Below are 14,530 nucleotides of genomic sequence, written 5' to 3'. Positions count from 1 at the left end.
AAAAAAAAAAAAAAAAAAAAAAAAAAAAAGTCAAAAAGCCTCTTTACTACAAAATCAGGCCTGAATGTTTCATTATTTACATGGAATATAAAGTTAATTCTTTTAATTTTTAGTCTTTTTACTATTTCGTTTTTTTACCATATGATTTTTCACGATGAGATCCTTTTCATTTTTATTGGCAAAACAAAACTATTTTTGAATGCATAGTGAACAGTTTTATGTTAGAACTTACATTATGTTAGCACTTACGTAAGTCCTAGCATTGCATATGATTGTAAAAATTATATAAATGTTTCATTTCTAATGCTAATAACAACAACTGCTCTCAACAAATGAAAGAGCCATGGCAAGTGATCGGTCTTGCTTATGTTATGTATGCTTATTTCATAGGGAGTTTTGACTGATGGAAGTCAGTAAAGATGTATACATTTAATATATACAGTATGGATGGCAAATAAGATGCCAGAATTTGCATTTCAATTTAGACTGGATTAATTCAGAAAAGACTGCAAAATACTGCAAATACAGGTTGCAAATGTAACATTTTAGGGTAGCAACTTGACACGAGGATTTTGTTTATAGAGCTAGTGATGAGCAGGTTCACTGTGATGGCTCGGAGCTAGACTTCTGTGGAGTAGGAATGGTAGATGATTACACATGCAGTGGTTCTTCTCGCTTTCAAATTGGTATCATTCACTAACAGCAATATCTAAATTAGCATTTCAGAGGTTTTTCAGGCTAGATGATTTTAACTGTTCCTTTTTGCCTGAAAGTCTTATCTCCCTCCCAGCACGGACCTGTGAAGTATGTTACGTGACGATCCGTGGTGTGTACCTGATAAATATGCCATCTAATGAGGGTCTTGGAGACGAGGGATTCCTCCGGTGGTGGCAGCCCCTGGCTATCGCCTCGCCCCTCCTCTCTGACCCCRCCGCGAGGCAGGTCTAGGAAGTGAGTCGCACAGAAGAAGGGTCTGTGCCGCAAGTGCAGGAGATGCAGTTTCGCTGAAGGAAGACACAAGGCAGGAGCCATTTGTGTGGGTACCACGTGAGATGCAGCAATGTACTAGTACAAGTCAATAGGGCTCACCTAGTGGTTTATTCATGAAGCTGTATTAGGAATAGCTGTTCCTGAGTAGGTAAGGCTCTACCTATCCCTTAATCTGCAATGTTGCAAAGAGGCCCTGTGAATACACAGATCTCTGCAACTACAGGGAGTAGTATTAAAATTCTTTATTTTAATATAAGACTGTAAGAAAATCTGAATGTAAAATAAGACTGACTGAAACCATTTGAGTATTTAAATTAAAAAAAAAAAAAACATTCCCTGTGAGAGTGATGGAGCACTGGCGCAGGTTGCCCGGAGGGGTTGTGGAGTCTTCGTGCTTGGAGACATTCAAAACCTGACTGGACACAGCCCTGGGCAGCCTGCTGTAGGTGACCCTGCTTGAGCAGGGCATTGCACTAGATTATTTTAGAGGTGCCATCCAGCCGCAACCCTTGGGTGATCCGGTGAAACCTGTGGGGTTCTCTGCGGCTCTGAGATTCTTCCTTTGTTTGGAGAATCGAGGCCTGTGTTATCATGTCAGTGATAACTAGATAAAATATACAGCTTGCCTTTGGTCTCCTTTAAAAGTTTTAGTTATTAGGGCCTGTTCRAGGATTTGGAATCAATTTTGACATATGTCATAGTTGTTAAAGTAGGTATTAATACAAAATAATAAATCTGTGTAGTGTTCAACTTTTTTGTAACTGTCTATCAGAAAGTTCTGAAGTGGATTTCTTTAAAGACTCCCTGTCTCCTGAGGAAAARGGGATAAGGCAGTGTGTCCCTGGACAGGATCTATGACTCATTATGTCAATCAAACCCCACTTCAGAGGGGAATAAAGAGATTTGTATCTCAAAGCTGTGCATAACGACTTCTCGGCTTTTCATTTCATATTTATGAGCGGTTTACTTTGAAGTGTTTATCAGGCAATACGCAGAAACATGAGAGAGCATTGCCTGAAACCATGTTCAAGTGTCTAATCTGTTAAATGCTTGCTGAGCAGGCTAGTTCATCAGTGCATGCAATGCAAAAAAAGCAAGAAAAAAATAAACTTTCTGGTTTTTCTGAGGTTCTGAAGAGAATCTTTATATTAACAATATAAAAAGGATTAATAATGCCAAGCATTTTGAAATAAATGTAAYGTCTGAAACTTACAGAAGTTGGCTGTGTTCTGTGTTTGGTAGATAAACAGTCCATTGCTTGAGAGGAAGCTAGACGTTACTTAAACCTTATACAGGGCCACGTCTGTTCTTAAGGTGGGAGCATGCAGTGACCACAAGAGTCTCACCGGTGCTTTTGAAGGCCTGGGGTGTTCAGAAAAGGAGAATTGTGTCGGGTTCTGTCTCCCTTCTACGCAGGGCAGTTTGCTGCAGCTCGCAGAAGAATAGCAGTGACATTAGTATGTAATGGAAATAAACCTTCTACAGGATTACCCAGTTGCTGTGTGGTGTGCCTACGGTGCGAAGCTGAAAAGGGAAGTATTGTTAAATAGGTCATTAGTAAAAGGCCAAAATATTAGGTAATGTGGAAAGGAACTAGCAGTGCTTTCCTCCTTTTCCGGCAGCTCCGCTGGGTGGGCTAGCGGAGGGTATGTGCCTGACGATCACTGTCTGCAAATTCTCTCCTCCAGCCTTCTGCAGTCAGGCGTTACTGCTCCTGGCTGGATGTGCCTGCCATCTAGCCGRCCCCGCAGGATGGGCAGTGTGTAGACTCCAGTGCTAGCAAAGGAGCTATCGATCCTGCTAGCAAAGGCACACTGGTAAATTATGGTATGTATGTGGTCCATTCACCTAGGAATTCATTGTACCTAGGATTTACTGAGGTGAGCAGTTCCTGAGGATGTGTAGTGCCCGGTGTCTGTGTATTTTTAGATTTTAGTAGTCCTTTCTTCAGATTCAACAGCCAATATGATTAGATCAGTGTTTGACTTTTTTAACAGGTCATTTTATGCAGATCAATTCTTTCTTTATCTTTCCCCTCTATAGAGAATATGATTGACTTTGAATGACKTGATTTCTAGGTCCCCCATTTTGGATGACTTAAATCACCACCAGGTGACTTACAGGACCGCAAGTTGATTGGTACTGTGTTCTTCTGGAGCTGTAGGCCTCTCCTTTGACTTTGCATATCAGAATCTGTTGGGAACTTCTAGTGTGTTGTCTGATTTGGTTTAAGGGTTCTTCCTTTTGACTTCCCCATTGAGGAAGGGAATGGCTTTTCCCTTGATTATATGTCTGTGCACATTGTTCCCCACATTCCCAGTAAAGAAGCCTACCAGAAGAAAAAATAAATGCTGTGGAACAGATCCCATGGTCAGTTTTAGTGACAAAGGAAAGTTGCAGAACTTACATCAAGAATACCTTGCCAACATAAACACTTTTTTCCTGTTTTAAAGTCATTTAAGAGATGACAAGGAAGAAGATAGAGCAACAATATGCCTTTAAGAAGCACAAATACGAAATTCAAGTATATGTGCTGTCAAGTTTTAATATGTTTAGCTGAACCAGAGCTACATTGCTCTGAAAGTGATGGCTAAATCTGTGAAGTATCCAGGGCCCTGTTGCAGCTGGTTAAGCCCCCTGAATTTACTGGCCAACTTACTTCATGCACTTTACTACTCAAATAATTAAGAAGACATTTTTTTCAGAGAAGGCAGTGACTAAAAGGCCACAGGCAAGAGATATGCAGCAGTACTCCACAGCCATGTCATTTCTGTCAGTATTCACGTAATGGAAAAAAAGGATTGAGTGAAAAACTGGCAATATCTCTTCTCCAAAATCTGTAACCATGATAGAGATTTTTACTATCTGTGGTCTTTAGAGCTGTTCTTACCTACTGCCTACTCCCTTGCACAAGAAACAGGTTTCAGGTTGAAAACTACCTGTGACACCTGTATGGCCAAAAAAGAAATAAAAGGACAAGCCTAAAATGACTCTTTGCAAATGGCTGATAGGTTAAAAAGTGAGAACTAWTGTGAGGATTAATGAATAATCCAATCTGAGCTCCCTCTGCTAAACCCAATGAGTTCTGTAATTGGAGTCTGCAAAGTAAAAATATTAATGGCATCGTATGATGTCTAGGTATACTTGACCTTTATCAGTGCAATGTGAATTTATCATTTCACCTGATCTGCAAGGCACTTGTGAAACAAGTAAAAGCACTTACAAAGTAAGATGAAGTGTGTGTTAAAAATAGTTAGATAAAACAACCTGCACAGTAACTGACTTTCAAGCAAAGCAGATTTTGCTCTGGCTATCTTTGTAGATTTACTGTATTATCTGTTAATGTTAGTGACTTGCTAAGATTTTGTTTTAAAACTGAAGATAGTGAAGATACAGAAATAAGCAAAGGTAAAATGGCTTTGATGATTACCATTAGTTCTTAGGTACTATTGAAAACCTTAGTATTGTAGATTCTGGAAGTATCAGTATAGTATAGTAACAGTATAGTAGGCATGAAAAAAGTAGCAATAACAGTGTCTTGTGTGTATGTTAAAATGTAAACCTAGTAGTCCAATATTAATGTCTTGTGTTTGTTAAATAGTTATCGAGATCACAATTTGGGAGAAGTAAAAAATAATAAYAACAACAACAAAATGAATGCAGCATTGTGTTTTACCCGTGTCAGATGTATTTACCTTTGATTTGGGATATGCTATATTGGAATGGCTGGTCTTGTTGCACTGATGAGGTGGCAATGTCTGCAAATAACTCTCCTCTGGTGACCATCCAGTCCCAAATAGGGAACCCTGGTGTTTAGGTGCAAGGGGAAGAGCAAGCAGAACAGTGTCTGTTCTTGTGTAACTTCAGCCACACAGATCAGTATCCTGAGCTGAATTGTTGGGAAAGGAGATTCATACCAGGAGCTTACTGATGTGAGACAAGGGGAAAGTTGGGAGAACAACCTGAACCAGTTACTGTGAGTGAGGTAATGACACACGTTGGTGTTAATAGTACCGCTGGCTGGCTTGGGAAGGAAGGCTGGAGAAAAGTCTTTTAATATCTGTGCACAAAAGCTCTGACTCAGTCTCCTTGAGATCTGTGATACTTCTGTGATGTACAAATACTGCACATACATCAAGGAAGGTTCTGCTGAGCTTCTCCGGCCTGTGATCTGCTTGTCACCAGAGTTCAAAGAGGTTTCTAATTAAGACAAAAGCATGGCTACATCTTCTTTGGAGTCCTGATTTTCCTGAACCCTGAAGTTGTTTTGCTCTAAATTTTATTGTATGTGTGTATTTATATAAAGTATATATATACCATGCGTATACCCCTACATGTATACATACACACAGAGACATATTTATACATGTATACATATACATATATATAAAAAAATTRTATGTTGCGTGGTGTTGGAGCACCTGARCATTCAGCTTTCATCTTTAGTCTCTTTCTATAAAGCAGACTGTGGAGGAAAGCGGTGTCTCCTAAGGGACACCCTGCTAAGATACCGTGATTGGAAGATTGTTAAATAGATCAGTTCCCTCATCTGCTTTGCTACTTTGCTTTGGTAAGCAGTGAATTAATGAATTACTGCTGATATTTAAACTMTCATTAGGAGGAGTCAGCACTTCAGTGAGACAAACGGAAATCATTCTTCCACTAAGGTTTTGTTTGTGTTTATAAGACTTGAAAAGTTGATAGTTATTTCCCCTTATTTCTCGTATTTTCCTGTTTAGAAATGTCTCAAAATTAGGATTAGCCAGAAGACTGGTCAGTGTTGCACTTTTTCTCCTAACTAGTAAAATAAATAAATAATATATAAATTTTATGTTAGAAAAAATTGTCTGCAGAAACTTTCTGATCAATAAGTAAGTAAAACATTTTTTCCAATTGATGTTGAATTAGTCAATTTGTTTGTTTTGTCTTCAAATAGTCTTTTTTGTTTGTTGTTTTTATAAAGGAAAGCAAAACCAAGTTCTTTTGCCATGACATACTGGGGAAAATGAGCTTTTAAAAGCAGAGTCAATGTTTTCCTCATATGTGTAGGAAGATTTGACAAAATCATTTTTAGTTGGAATTAACTTAATATCACTTCTTACAAGAATCACACAGCAGGTAAACTTACTGCTTAGAGTGGTTGCACCTCCATTTTCTTACTGAGCAAAATAAAGTCAGTTGCTGAAGTCCTTAAAATCCTGGACTAAGGTGGAGGTGAAAAGATAGCAGAAAGGCAAAGACCAGCCCTGTTGCTAAAATGGAGTTTTATAAAATCGTAGTCCAGAATAGAAGAAGACTGGAGGAAACGTACTCTAAGAGCTATTTATTGACGTGTATGCCAAATCTTCCTTTTTGTTCATTGCAGAGCAAGGGGAAAGATAATTCAAAATTAAACTTTGAAGTGGGGGAACTGAGATTCTAGAACACTGCAACGGAATGAAATTCAGGCCAAAAACCAGAGGAGCAGGTTGCAGTGACAGAGCAGCGCTGCGTTTCCCCGGCACGAGGCGGGTTTGCGGAACAGCGCGCCCGGCCGGCGCGGGAGCCCGAACGCCACCGGCTGGAAGGAGAACTTGGCGCTTGGGGTAACACAGCGACCAGCAGAGAGAGATGAAAAAYGGCGTGTTTGGTGTGTGCGAAAAATGCTTCTCTCGGGAACAGAAAGAGGGCGCGGGGAAGGAAATTGTATTTCCTGCCTCCTCGATTCGGTGGGGAGCCTGGGCAGCCCGGTGGGGCGAGGGCGCTGGTGCCCGTCCGGCGGGAGCTGCCGGCCGGCCGCTCGGCGCGCCCCTTCGGCGCTCGGGCTGCAAATCCCGGTCTTTGGAAGGGGGAGGAGGTGCCGTAGTGAGGGTGTGTGTTTCATCTGTAGCAAAGTTCAGGACCAGTGATAATCTGAATTGGTGCCAGCTGCTCCTTTTATTATACCACAACTGACTGGCTGTGGAAATAACTAATTATTTTGCTAGGATTAAAAATGAAAAGCTGAAAGCAATTTATAATTCAATCAAATAAATAAAGACATTTCTTGATCTCTTCAGAAAATGAATGGAATTGATGAATAAAGGAAAATGTGGTTGTGTCTGTTTTGTGGTAGGTGTACTGTCTCAGAGCACTTAATTCTCTTTTCATGGGTGTCTGATTAGAATATATGTATCTTTTTCTTCAAGACTGTAGTGCTCAAATTATTTTAATTACATTATTGTTAAAGTTTGATATAAATTTTATATAGGTTTGTTGAGTATGGTATTTTTGAACTCATCTGGTGGTACTAAACTCATATTGAATGGATTTGGCATTTCTGGAAAGCTGTTTCCATTTCGGGTGGATTTCTTCCATCCCTGCTGGAAGTCCTTCCAGTTGGTCCCCAGGTGTGCTCCTAGCGGGGTTAGAAATGCAGTGTTGGAGGCTGGCACCTCCGGCCCTTCTGAAACCTGTCACGAGCAACATCATTCAGACTGTAAACACAGTGCTCCTGAGTCGAGTAATGGTTTGAAGTTCTTATACTGTACTGTGCAGGACACATTTTACATTGCCGTTATTTCTAGTTGACATGATGTTTACAGTGAAGAAGCTGCTTGTGACTAAACAGCTGACAGCTGCTAGTGCTGAGAAATCTTTATATGTGCCTGGGGACCTTCATAAAATATAGAGTATCCATGTTCCAAACTTGTGAAGCAAGGTATGAAAGAAAACAATTAAGATTTCATCTGTGATGACAGCTGATTCAGTTATTTCCATAGTTTCCAATTAAACAGATATGAAGGTACGAAAGCTTTATTACCTGTGACTTCTACTGTTTCTTGAAAACGAGGTTTATTTATCAGGTCAAGAAGAGTGATGTATTTCTTTAGTGCTTTTTAAATCTTGATTTAACAAAARTAAGAAAAGTCTTTTCATTAATCCATCGAATTATCACTAGCAGATTTATCTGCAGTTTCCTACAGATTTTCGTAGCGAGGGATGTCTCTTAAATTGAATTGAACTCAGATTCATGTATCCAGGAAGATTACTTATTGCAAAGTGATTTTATCCACAAATACTCATATCTGTATATTTTTGGACAACCAAATTTTTTTCTGGGGACTAAGGAGAACTCACTAGCTTTTTCTTACATACCCGAAGCACTTTTATAACAGGAGACGGGCATCTTCATGAGCTAGGCTGGAATGCAAAAKGCTGATACCATTTTTAGAGATGGAAACAAAGCTTTTTGATTCTGCCGGTACCATAGTCTAATCATCGTACTTTTTGTACAACATGAACCTAATTGTTCATTACAAATATGCACAGATAGGAAATAAACATAATAAATACTATCTACTTTCAATTGGGAGAGCACATTCTTCTAATTATATATGTATTAACTGAGTCATCTTGGAAATTGGAGTTTGTTGGAGAGCTATGGTTGATATCCAAGTGCCCTTCATAGGAAAAAGCTATGGATGGGTGACAAGAGATATTATCAGGTGCTGGTGAGCAGGTTGTTTAACATGAAAAAGTAATATGAAAATGATTCTTCCCATAATCTTGTATCATTGCTCTCACGGTTATGTAGACAAATTGCATTGTATTTGTTGTTAACTTGGTGCTTCTGTCATGGACTTGATCTAGAAATTCATGATAAGGAGACTGACATACAATTATTCCCTATATTTAGTCACCTTTGGACTGGGCATAGAAAACGCACTTTCTGAATCCACTTTATAAGATCCCATCCAAAAAGGAAAAAACCCAACTCATTCAAAGCAACCTGTCTTATTTTGTGGGTGTTTGGGCTAGAGTGAAGAAGTGCTGTAGAATATTGCTGGAAATTTAAGAAAATTTTTACTTGCTAAGAAGTATTATATTCTATTCTTTCTTTACTACTTACACAAGAGAAAGTACTAGCTCCTGAGCTTTAGTCATTGGCAACCACATATTCCTATTGGAGYACATCAGAGAACATAGGCTGTGAATTGATACAGATTTAATCCCAACAAATGCACTCACTATTCATCATTGTGGAGACAAGTAGATCATTTTGAGTTGTATTGGTGCCGTGTTGCTGACTTAATGCTGCAGATGAAAAGGGCAGAATTCATGCTATCTTTCCCACAGTCACTGTTTTTGTGGGTTGCTTTCAGCCTTTCTTTTTAGCATAAGGAAGTTAGTTTCTGCTAGTCCCCCATGCTGTACAATAGCCCGGTTAATTTTCTACTTCCGTGAATGTATTTTGACATGAGTAATGTGGCACAACTAATTTCAGAATGCCAAAATGTCTATTATCACRTCTGCAGAAGCATTTCCAGTCCTGTTCAGATAGAAAAAAAAAGTATTGTTGTGTTTTTAAATATGAACCATTTCTCATGTTTTCTTGTCACTTTTTCAAAAAATGCAGAAAATCAGATTAGAATTGTGTTAGATTACTGGTCATACTCACAGTATCTCTAGACCCTAGGTAGTCCTCAAAAGAGCAGATTTTTTCCCTTTCCGCTGGAGGTTGCCCAGGAAGCCCTCACTGCAGTGTGACATACTTATGCAAATACAGGTACGCACTGAACATGTTTAGTGCACAAAACCCAGCGGATTTCTGATTTGTTCTTGGCCACAAGCAGCCGTTGCTGACTAAATGATAGATGGTGCGTTTTGTTAGAGATAAGCAGATACATGAAGAGCAGACTAAGAAAGGAAGATCTTATTTGCATGGTAATGTGTCATGTATCGTTGAGTGTGCCTCGCATTTCTTATAGTCAGTTCTCAGAACTTTGATAGATTGAACTACTTAGGCTGAAATTTTCCATGAATTCTCTCCACTTAGGGTTGATTTGTTTGGGGAGTAGAAGGGGGACAGCTGAGTGGTTCTGCGAGCAATGCTAGAGAAAAGATCTTGTTTTGCCTGCGGTGACAAAGGTCGCCTGCGCATTTTGTTGATTAAACTGTCGTGTGAAGCCTGCCCAGCCTGAATGCAGAAGGGCAAGGGAGCGGAGGAGAGCAGAATTGCCTACAGAATTGCATACTTTCTTTTCCTTGCCTCCTTTAAGTTTTGAGATGGATGGTTCTTTAGGAAATACACATTCCTTTGTACTAAATTAAGGCATTCTCCTTTTAGTGTTGCCTAGTTTTTGGAAAAATTTGAAAAATTAAAAGAAATGAAAGACTGCTTAAGAAGGTCAAATGTTACCCTGAAGAATTACTTTTCAGCCTGGGCCGTGCCGAGYAAATATTAATCGTGCTTGTCGCTTCACTCCTTCTCCCTATCMTCCCCAATCCGATTTAGCTCTTAGTCAATATCGGCATTTGAGGAAAAAAAGATAAATGTATGCTTTTCCCTGAAACAGCATATGAGCATGAGGGGGGAAAAAGTTCATCACCATAAGCTGATGTAGGAAATAGAAATTTGGGGTGGTACAAGTTCTGCCCAAAGTCGTGGGCCGTCTGGAAAGAGGTTGCTCTGTTTCCTTGCCTTAGAGCTATAAAATGGGGATAAAACAACCTCACCYCATGAGGCTGTGAAGATGTATTAGCTAGAGCTGGAGATGCTCTCAGAGGCTACCYTCAGCGTACCCACGGAAAATTGTATGAAGTAATTAATAATACTGTGGTCACTGTAGATTTGTGATTGTATAGKAGTGTGAGCTTGAGTGAGATCTCATTAGATGCGTTAGATACCTGGTTTTATAAACTMGCATATTTTTATAAGTGAAGAAGTAGCTACTGTAATCGTACTATCAACAGACTTTCTATCAGAAGGAGAAACATCTGTATTGAGGTATTAGGCTCAACGATCTCTGAGTCAGAAAGAAGCAAAGCAGAAGGGGGATTATAAAACAGAAAATTAAAGGATTTTGTTGTCATTAATGAGAAAAGCTAGAAAACGTGTTGCAGATTCAGAACTGTACGTTGGTATCTTGWCTGTCTGTCTGTGTATTGATTTGTGTGTGGCCAGTGGTAGTCAGTTTTCTCCAGAAGGTACTTAGGCTGACAGATGATATTTTCACTTTTAAGAAAACTATTATGTTTCTTTTGAATTGAAAAAATTGTTGCCTGGAGACTAGTGAATTATTAATCCTGACAAAATTTCACGGTGTGCATATATATTCTAAGCTGTAGCAAGTATTACCATAGCAGGGGGGACGACGGCGCTTCGGAGATGGCCTCAAGATGCCTGTGGTATCCTCRTGCTTTCTCGGTACGGTCTGTAGAGTGCTTCCTGATCTCTTTGTCACAAATAATCTCTRTAAAAGTAGTGTTTATTACCATTAAGCAGTTAAACTTCGTACTGGATTATTGTAAAATGTTTAGCTTTCCTGACTAGCCCTATCTGGAGTTTAATAACCTTTAAAGAGCATAAGTCATCTGCAGATCTTTATTTTGCAGCAGACGTGTATACGTACATGTGGGAAGCCATGCTACTGTCAACCTGCCCACTGTAGGTTTTTTTATTTCCAGAACAAGGTATAGCTTTCTCGTTGTTGTTATTGTGTACCTTCCAAAGGAACAACTCTCTGGTGCTTTTAGTGAATTTTACCAGTTGGGAGTTGTCCCACAGCGGCTGGACATTTTACATTACCCACTAGGCTATGTTGATTAAAGGAATATTAGGAGGGGAAAATGGATATAGAATTAGGGAAATAGTTCTGGCAAATATTTTATTTTTACTTACATTATTAGTAATAATTGTATTATTATAGTATAACAATGTAATTATTATGTTATCTATTATTTATTATATGAACTTCATGAATGTTATGAATATGAGAAAAATCTAGGCCTTAAACTGGCTGTAGATTGCTCCAGTTCCTGGGGAGAATGGCCAGTATCATCTCTTATCTGGCCTCCTGAATCATGGAGGATTTCCTCTACCTTGAGGCATCGTAACTGAAGAAGAGCTTCTCTTTTCCTTGTGGTTTTTTTCCCTGAATTTGTTTTCATCATAAATGGGGTATTGCACTGACTGTAATACCCATGATGTTAAGGGAAAGAATTTTCCAAGCATTTTTCATGCAAATATTATTTTTTTTGCCACAGAGGCAAAAACTTGTGCTCAAGTACTTAAAAATCCAGTATGTTGCACAGCAAAGGTACCTTTGATTTATATATATTTAAGCCGCCAGAAGATGCAGTATGGTATCTAATGCGCCAATGCAAAAAAAAAGTGGAGCATTTATAATAGAAATAGTTTTAATAGAAATTAAAACGTTTTCCTTTTTAATTGTAATTTAAGTAAACAATAAAAAAATTCAAAAATGCAGGAGGGCAGTATTATGTCAGTGAACTTGGTTTTGGAGTCTGGAAAATCTGATAGTGGTCCTGTCAGGTGCTGGTATCTAAACTGTGGTGCTCATGCCATCAGAAATCGTTACAGCTGTGAACACAGCAGAAATCTGGAAAAGGACTGAATGTTTTGTATGAATGTGAAAAAATACCTTGACTTCTTATAATGAGTTATAGTGGCAAGATTGGAAGTGGCATCTATCCTTTTGTTTTAGACTTAGTCCAGTTTCTAACTGCTGACTTAGTGTTCAAGGCAAATTTACCATGTCTGTGCRTTACTGGTTTCAGATATCTTCCTCCGAGGCATCTTGTAGTGATCACAGCTGGATTAGATTAATCTTTAGAAGGGCAATTCCTATAATTTATTACAGACCAAATGAGACCTGTGCCTAGAGGTTAGGTGCAAGTGGCCTTTGCTTATATGGTAATGCTTTCTAGTTTTAGCTGAGATAATAAGTGGAATTGTACATTACTGAATTAATCACACTTTTAGGGAGTATTTATATACTTAATAAATTATGTAGTAAATTGCTGTAAAAGGAAATGAGCTTAAAAGACATACTCGTAACATGTAAAATAAATTCAAAATAAAGCTGGCTTTCTACTCTACTGGGAAACTATTCACAGCGTGTAGATTATGGGCATAATGATCAAGTATATTATATTATATTAAACTTCTTACAAAATAGTATACCACCTGTCTATTTTTGGATGAGAGGTTATCTATACCTTAAAGGAGCATATACTATTAACTGCTTTTCTTTAATGAAAGTAGTCACAGTTGAAGGTATCTTGCATCTCAGTAACTTGTAAAATGCTCTAGGGGTTTCTGCCAGTGGAGATGAGGGGTGTGTGTGGGGAAATCAGTCGGCTTTGCTGCATGTGAAAAAGCAAACAGTCTTGTGACTGTCTTTTTTTTGGTGGTGTGTTCTTCAAGAGAAGGAGTTTTCTTTATTTCCCCCTACGAAGGGGATGATGTTATTTATCCCGTGTCACTTAGTGTCACCAGCAATGTGCTAGATGGTGCAAGAACACGCCCTCGAGCCGTGAAGGTGGAGGCACGGTCCTGCGGGGCGAGCGCTTTCGCTCCCGTGCAGTGCCTGCTCCAGCCCGGTGCATACCCTGGGCAGAATATGCCCTGTAACACCAAAACCTGGCCATCTGCTTAGCCACTAGCGCTGGTGGCACATTTTCTTCAGCTCGTGGGCCAGGTTGCCCGCTGTGGACGCGCAGCAGGGTCAATCGAGTTCCCAGCGACGGATAACACTACCCTCCTTCCCTGGGGTTTTCTTCTGTGAGCTGTTGATTTGCTTCATCTCCTAATCTCAAGAAGCTGTAAGGAGGGCCCTTCTCGAAGGAGATGCTAAATCTTAGYGGCAGGCCAGCTCGCCCCAGCGGCTGGGGCCGGTCGCTGGCGGTGGAGATGGAGAATCTGGGGACGGAGCAGGCTGGCACCGCTCCTGACGTCCCGCGAGCGGACGTGAAATGAGTTCRCTGTCCTCATGGTCCTGTGAAGGGGCTCTATTTGCAGAGTAATAGCAGGATTTTTCCAGGCAGGCATCCTTGTGTGAACAAGATCCGTGCACACGGTACGATTTTTCCCTTCTGCCTGAATTTACAAAGCGATCCAGTACCGTGATGCACGATTGCAGCTGAGTAAGTGACARTGTTGTACTAGTGAGGGTGGTTCACGTACTATTCAAGAGATCTGGACAGCTTCATCTGAAGGAGGTGAGGCCTCCAGGTTCCTTGATCCAGATGAAGAAAAGCTGTAGAGAACATTATTATCTGCAGTGTTTTTATTTACTTTGCATCCGATTTGAAGAAGGGCACTGAAGGCAGGAGGAAGCGTCCGCCTGCCTTGGCACCCGCAGCGAAGCGGGGCCTTGATTCTGCTTTCYGTCCGTCTGCACGTACCCACCTTGCCCTGAAATGCTTCAGTGGCTGGGTGATGTTGCGGGGCTGCAGCGGGCTCATACAGACACGGACTAGACATGCTTAACACTGATCGCTTGTGGCTAGTCTGTGACTGAACCGGAAGACTTTAAATAAATTCCGATTACTTAAAGTTACCTATTAATAGGCATTTAAGTATAGTTTTGCTTAGTATATGAACTGCCGCTATRTATCTTCATTTTTGCGTTCTTCCAGGTGATTCTTGCCTCTGTAGACTTGGTTTTCTAAGTGGTTGTTTTCTGTGAAGTGGTAAAGTATTTGAAAATTACAATTAGAAAATCTTCCTCTCTGGAAGGCTCATGCTCGTTTCTTCTTTTTTTTTTTTTTTTTT

The 14,530-nt window shown here is 39.9% G+C and overlaps 1 protein-coding gene across 1 annotated transcript in view; it reads left to right on the top strand.

Annotated features, from left to right (window-relative positions):
* Positions 1–14,530, top strand: part of LOC146591662 (teneurin-2-like) — a gene marked incomplete at its 3' end in the record, with an annotated part of 412,163 nt that overhangs the window by 104,198 nt on the left and 293,435 nt on the right. The window lies entirely within an intron of this gene.

Source organism: Rhea americana, unplaced genomic scaffold (genome assembly GCF_003343005.1).
Source record: "Rhea americana isolate MKP2758 unplaced genomic scaffold, rheAme1 scaffold_367, whole genome shotgun sequence".
In the NCBI taxonomy this organism is placed as follows: Eukaryota; Metazoa; Chordata; class Aves; order Rheiformes; family Rheidae; genus Rhea; species Rhea americana.
This window is presented reverse-complemented; position numbering and strand designations above follow the sequence as displayed.